We start from the raw sequence: 6,828 nt of genomic DNA on the forward strand, positions 1-6,828 counted from the left end.
TGTAAACTAAAGTACCTTTGTTCAGCTCAAAGAGAGATAGTTAGTCCCTGCCCACTTGTGAATAGAAGAAATGAACACCCCTTTCCAAAGGCTGACCATTCCCTTGGAGATGCTTTGCAAGACTGAATACCCTTTCTCTTTACTCTCCCACTGCCTCTCCCTCTCTATTCTGCCTTTTGACTCTAGCTCCTCATTGTTTCTTTCCCTCTGACTCTACAAAAGAACTTGGCAACCAGACCCTGACAAGATGGGTATTTTGAGGCACTACCCGACCATCTCCTCGGTCAGCTGGCTTTCCAACTAAAGTCCTTCCCTTGCCTCAACAACTTGTCTCTCAGATTCATTGGCCTGTCAAGCGGCGAGCAGAGCGAGCTTGGACTCAGTAACACGTGGGGTTACAAAGAGTTGGACATGCCCAGGTGACTCTGCAGCCTGTTGGATCTTCCCAGATCAGGGATTGAACCCGTGTCTCCTGCATTGGCAGGTAGATTCTTTACCACTGGGCCACCTGGGAAGCCCTCTGTGTGTGCATCATTTTAACAAAAGCAGTTAAAAGAGCAGATATGGAACAATCAGATTGAGTTCAATTCAGTTCAATCGCTCAGTTGTGTCCAACTCTTTGCCACCCCATGGCGGAACGCCAGGCTTCCCTGTCCATGACCAACTCCCAGAGCTTGCTCAGACTCATGTACATCGATTCAATGATGCCATCCAACCATCTCATCCTATGTTGTCCCCTTCTCCTCCTGTCTTCAATCTTTCCCAGCATCAGGGTCTTTTCTAATGAGTCAGCTCTTCCCATCACATGGCCAAAGTATTGGAGTTTCAGCTTCAGCATCAGTCCTTCCAATGAATATTCAGGACTGATTTCCTTTAGGATTGACCCATTTGATCTTCTTGGTGTCCAAGGGACTCTCGAGAGTCTTATCCAACACCACAGTTCAAAAGCATCAGTACTTCAGCACTCAGCTTTATAGTCCAACTCTCACATCCATACATGATTATTGGAAAAACCAAAGCTTTGACTAGACAGACCTTTGTTGGCAAAGTAATATCTCTCCTTTTTAACATGTTGTCTAGGTTGGTCATAACTTCTCTTCCAAGGAACAAGCGTCTTTTAATTTCAAGGCTGTAGTCACCATCTGCAGTGATTCTGGAGTCCAAAAAATAGAAGAATAATTAAGCAGATGCAAAGGGCAACTTTAGTTCCTCTTGTTTGTTTTCTAGTTATTACTTTTAGGCCCTAGACCCATGGGACAATGTTGGGCAAATGTTTGTTTTACTTGCTGCGGTTGGCTGAGTAAGAAACCCAATTTTAGGACTGACTGAGGTTGCCAGGGCTCAGAGGGCTGTCCTCCACTTCTTCGAGCTTCTCTCACCTTCCCTCTCCATTCTACTGCCCTCACCTGGGCTAGGTGTGAAATGATGATTTCTGGAAATCCTCCCACCAATTTTCCTCCTCCCCCACTACCCATATACCTGAATCAGGACTTGCTGACATCAAATTTCATTTAGGGAAATAACTTCCTGAAATAACTTGGGACATACAGATTCTGTCAGTGGTTCCTAGGCTTTTAAATACAAGACACCAGTTTTTAAAACTTTGTTTTTATTTAATTTTTGGCTGCACTGGGTCTTTGTTGCTTTGCAAGGGCGTTCTCTAGTTGCGGAGAGCTAGGGCTGCTCTTCACTGGGGGTGCGCCATGCGGTGGTTTCTGTTGTTGCAGAGCATGGGCTCTAGGCGAGCGGGCTTCAGTAGTTGCAGCTCATGGACTTAATTGCTCCGTGGCATGTGGGATCTTCCCAGATCCGGGATTGAACCTGTGTCCACTGTATTGGCAGGCAGATTCTTATCCACCTGGGATATTATTATTATTCTGTGCCACCTGGGAAGTCCCCAAAGACCACTTTAATTGCCCCTGCATCAATCCTGTCCGGGAATGTTTCTCTAGTAAATAAAATCTATTGACCGGTAACAATTGTAGCATTATGTCAGATAAATACACAACTTCCTGGAATATTAAACTATGTTGAGAGCCCTTCCATCAGTTTTCCCCTCCCGGGGTCGGCCCACTACAGGAAACCACAGGTTTTGGGAACCAGAGCTGTTCTGGGAGGGGAGGAAGGGAGCCCTGGGACAGGGGTGGCTGTTCTTAGCCAGGATCTGGGCATGAATAGCAGCTCTGGATGCTTCGACCTACCCCAAAGCTTGGGAATAGCTGAGCTGGTGAAGAAACATTTTAAGGTTTCCTCAGAGGTCCTTCCTCTCTGGCATAGAATGGGTCAGGGGTTCTGTGGCCTTCAGCTGGGGGACAGCAGCTGTCGCTTCCCCTCCCCAGCCTCAGTTCAGCTCCAGTATAAAGCCCCTTTCAACCCTGAAATTCTATCACTTGGGGTGACTGGGTTTCTTAGATTATTTCCTAGGAAACAAGGAAGAAAGCACAGACAAGAAGGCAGGCGGGGATCCCAGGATCTGGAAATATCACATATGTCTCTCCTCTCTGAGGGGCTGTGTTGGGACACGATCTCCTCAGCTTCCAACCTTTCACACTGTTCACCAGCGGGCATACCTGGAAGTCAAGATCAGATGATGTAGAACAGCTCAGGGCAGGTGGGTCCCTTGGAGCAGCCCACACCTAGCACTTTGCACCATGCCAGATGCCCAGGGATCCTGAGATGGGGGGCCCTGTCCTGTCTTCAGGAAGGGCATAGTTGAGTAGGGGAATGACAAAAATAACTACAAGAAATCATGGATATTGGGAAGGACCCACAAAAGAGGCATGAAAAGAGCAAAGCACAGTGGGGAGTTTTAAGAGAGGAGCGATCAGCTTGAATTGTGTGGAAGCAGGACAGACTCTGAAGGGCCCAGCGTCTTTCTACTTTCCATGACAAAGCCGGGCTGACCAGTATCCAGGGAGCATCTCTTACTGGCTTCACGTCACACCTGGTCTGGCATCACGAAGATTTGGTCAGGTGCACCTTCTGGTTCCTAGGGTGGGTGGGGACATGTGGAAATTGGATGGCAGGTCTGCCCAGGGCAGGGGGTGGGGGTGGTACTGGTCACCTTGAGGGAGGAGAAGGAGATGCCATTTCTGGCCATCTGGAGACTGTCCTGGCATGGACTCTGGTGAGAAATTTCTGGTGACTACTCCAGCTTTGTCGCTGAAACCATGAATTCTGAACTCAGACAGTTTCTGAGCTTTACTTTCCCATCTAGCATTAGGAACACTAATATATCTGTTTTGTTCACAGTTTTGCCGTCAAGCTTGCACAGGATGAGTGAGAGCACCTTGTACAGTCAGAATTATGTATCAGCTTATAAGAAAGGCTTGAGCCAACTGCCCTGTTGAAGTCCCAGCCTTGCTCTGCACTCCTATGTGACTACCTATTGCCTTGGCCTCTTTATCTACAACATGGGGATGACAGCAGGACTCTTGTCCCAGGGTTACTGGTAATTAAGAGGAGTTGGACGTACAGTACTTGGAGCAGCACCTGGTACTCTGAGCCCTTATTACTATGTTGTAAAGTGCTGCACAGGACGAGGAGGAGGACAAGGAGCAGGCCTTAGATGCAGAAGCAGAGTGAGGGCTCTGCTGCGTCTATATGGAGGGGAGGAGCCAGTCCAGTTCAGTTCTATCCTGAGCTCCAAGTCCAGGCTTTAAAAAAAGGAGTCATAAAAATGCCATCTAACTGACGAAGGTCTGGAGCCCTTGACCACCCTGGAAAAACATCACCTCCACCCTGCCAATATTTATCTCTTCGGCTTGCTTCTGGCCAAAGTCCACACCAGACGTGATTCTACCCCTTGCAGAGCCTTCCCATTGACGGCCCTGTACCAAGGGGCTCTGGCTGGAAGAGATAAGCCCAGAGGGCCAGCTGTGTGGATGCTGTCACGAAATGTAGAGCCAGCTTGGAAAAGGCAGACAGGCTGGGCTGGTTCCAGAGGTTGGTATCTGACCTTTGTAAGGAAGAGTCAAGAGTCAGATTCCGTGTCAGAAATTTAAGATTACAGAACTCTGAGGAGGAATTGGATTCTTTCTCCTCCTTACTCACCTCCCAGTCTATCATCTCACCTTGTTTGGCCTGAACTATTCCAGCAATTTAAAGCATTCTAGGGGCTGTCATACGACCTCTTCTGATCCTTACAACCACCCCACATGGCAGGTGTTGGTGTCAATGTCCTCAAATGAGAAAACTGAAGCTCAGAGGACTCATCTGACTTTGCAGAGGTCCCCAGGACTCTAGATGGCATAGCTCATCTGCTAGACCGGAGCCCTTCCTGCTACAGAAACACAGACTCACCACCTGCTCAGAGAAGATGCTGCTGCTGCTGCTAAGTCGCTTCAGTCGTGCCCGACTCTGTGCGACCCCATAGAGGGAAGCCCACCAGGCTCCCCCGTCCCTGGGATTCTCCAGGCAAGAACACTGGAGTGGGTTGCCATTTCCTTCTCCAATGCATGAAAGTGAAAAGTGAAAGGGAAGTCACTCAGTCATGTCTGACTCTTTGCGACCCCATCGACTGCAGCCCACCAGGCTCCTCCATCCATGGATTTTCCAGGCAAGAGCACTGGAGTGGTGTGCCATCAGAGCAGATGAGCAAAGAGCAAATCGACACCCTCAGGACCCTGCTCAGGCAAGATACACTGAGCACCCTACAAGCAGAAGGGAGAGCAGAAGGTCCCAGGGCTTGGGTGCGCTGAGGGATGGCTATTGTGTGGGTTTTGTGTCTCATTTACCCTACTAGTTTTCCCGAAAGGATTCTACCAATACAAATATTGACACGGGTCAGGCCTTACAGATTGAGAAAACTGCCTTGTTTCCACTCATTTATCCCAAGGGGAGTCTAGGTGGTTTATTTTTAAATAAATGTATTTACTTATTTATGGCTGCCCTGGGTGCTTATTGCAGAGCACTGGGTCTAGGGTGTATAGGCTTCACTAGTTGCAGCACGTGGGCTCAGGTGTGGTGACTGGGCCACTGGGCTTAGCCATTCTGCAGCAAATGGAATCTTCCCAAACCGGGGAATGAACCCATGTCTCCTGCATTGACAGGTGGATTTTTAACCACTGGGCCACCAGCAAAGTCCTAAGGTGCTTTCAAAGCTCTTGACTCATGAGCCCCAAGTCGTTAAGACATCTGTTCACTCTACTTCAGGTGGAATAGAGTAGGACTGCTGTATCTCAGCTTGAGAAGTTCTGGGTGCATTCAGATGGAGCTAGGGAGTATCACAGAGCTGGTGTTCAGGGATCAGTTGGTGGGCAAAGCAGTGCTAAAGTTATGTGATGACAGACCACTGTGTGGCCCTGCACAGTCAAAAATTGGATGAAACACAGAAATAGAACACAATCCTATTTTTATATTATTTTTTGCAAGCTTCCACTTCCTTAAATATCTTGACCTCATTCTGGAAGCCACAGATCTACCTGCTGGCAGGTCAGCTTCTTTTAAGGCTGTGCTGCCGTCTCCTGGAGAGGCCTGGGCATAGCAAGAGCCTTCTCCTTAGGGCCTCTTTCAGGTGCCACTCCTGAGGCCAAGGCTTGATTGTGCTAGTCCCAACTCGCCCAGGCCTGATCACATGTTTCCTGATGCTACTGCTTCCCTGATTTTACAGGGAAGACGTCTAAAACCAGCTCTGAAAAACAGGTGTGGTTTTTATTTGCTTGAAGTCCAATAATTACGTTATTTCTACTGATCTTCATTATCTGCTGTCAGACCTTAGGCAGAACTGATAACACACTCTGGTAACTTCAGCCTTGAACCGATCCACACTTCCCAGAGACCTGCTTGCTCTGGATTTTGCTATGTGGGAATGAACACTGCCTGGAGATGAAGAGGGATTTAGGGCAGACACTGAGTACATGTTGGTCCCAAGGGCAGTGACCCCACGAACAGAGGCCAGTCTGAGCACAGAGCCAGGTTCTCGCTCTGCTCTTCTCCAGCCCTGGGTTTACTGTTAGAAAACAAAGTTAGGTGGCATCAGTGTTGTCACTCTCAAGTTCTCCTCTCTATTTTGTTTATTTGTCCTTAGCATTTATCACCATCTGACATACTACTTATTTTTAATTTTGCTTCCTTTCACTATATGGAAGCTCCACAGAGGCAGATATTTGTCTCCTGTGTTCACGTGGTATCTTCAGCCTTTAGAAGAAGGCCTGGCACTTACAGGGTGCTAGGTATATGCGGAGTGAGTGAAGTCCTGGCTTTATGGCCTTATATGGTTATGGCTCCATACTCCTCATCCGCAGAGTCTGACGGATCTGATGTTTCTGCCTCAGCCTTCCGGGAGGACTTTATGCAGAGATGAGGGCCCAGGCTGGTGACCAGAGAAGGGGACGCTGACGCGAACAGGTGCTGACTTTGCTCTTGGCCTGGCCCGTCTCATGTAATCACAGGAGGAGTCGCTTCAAGAGACCTCGGGGTAGGAACTGGGAAACCTAGGGTTTAATACAAACTTGAGAGGCACCGAAAAACCTGAGTGAAGCACAGTAATAAATGTAACTTGTGTCTGCGTACAACCACTTATAACTACTATTACAGCCATAACCTAAGGAATACGTGCCCTGTCCCAGGGCTTTATTGCAAACTGCATCACACACCGTACGGCTGTTTTTCACGAGATCTCTATTTGGCACGAGGTTCGGAGTCCCACTGTGGACTGACCGTGAGCTCGACTGGGGCCCGGCGGAGGCGGCACACGGACTGCCTTTACAGCCCGCTGCCGAGGGTACGTGCCGGAGACCAGGGGCGCAGATGCCGTAGGCACACGCCTCCAACCGTACCCCCACGCCTCCAACCGTACCCCGTTCCGCGCCTTCCGTTGGCGGGCTT

This window comes from Odocoileus virginianus, chromosome 23 (genome assembly GCF_023699985.2).
Source record: "Odocoileus virginianus isolate 20LAN1187 ecotype Illinois chromosome 23, Ovbor_1.2, whole genome shotgun sequence".
NCBI lineage: Eukaryota > Metazoa > Chordata > Mammalia > Artiodactyla > Cervidae > Odocoileus > Odocoileus virginianus.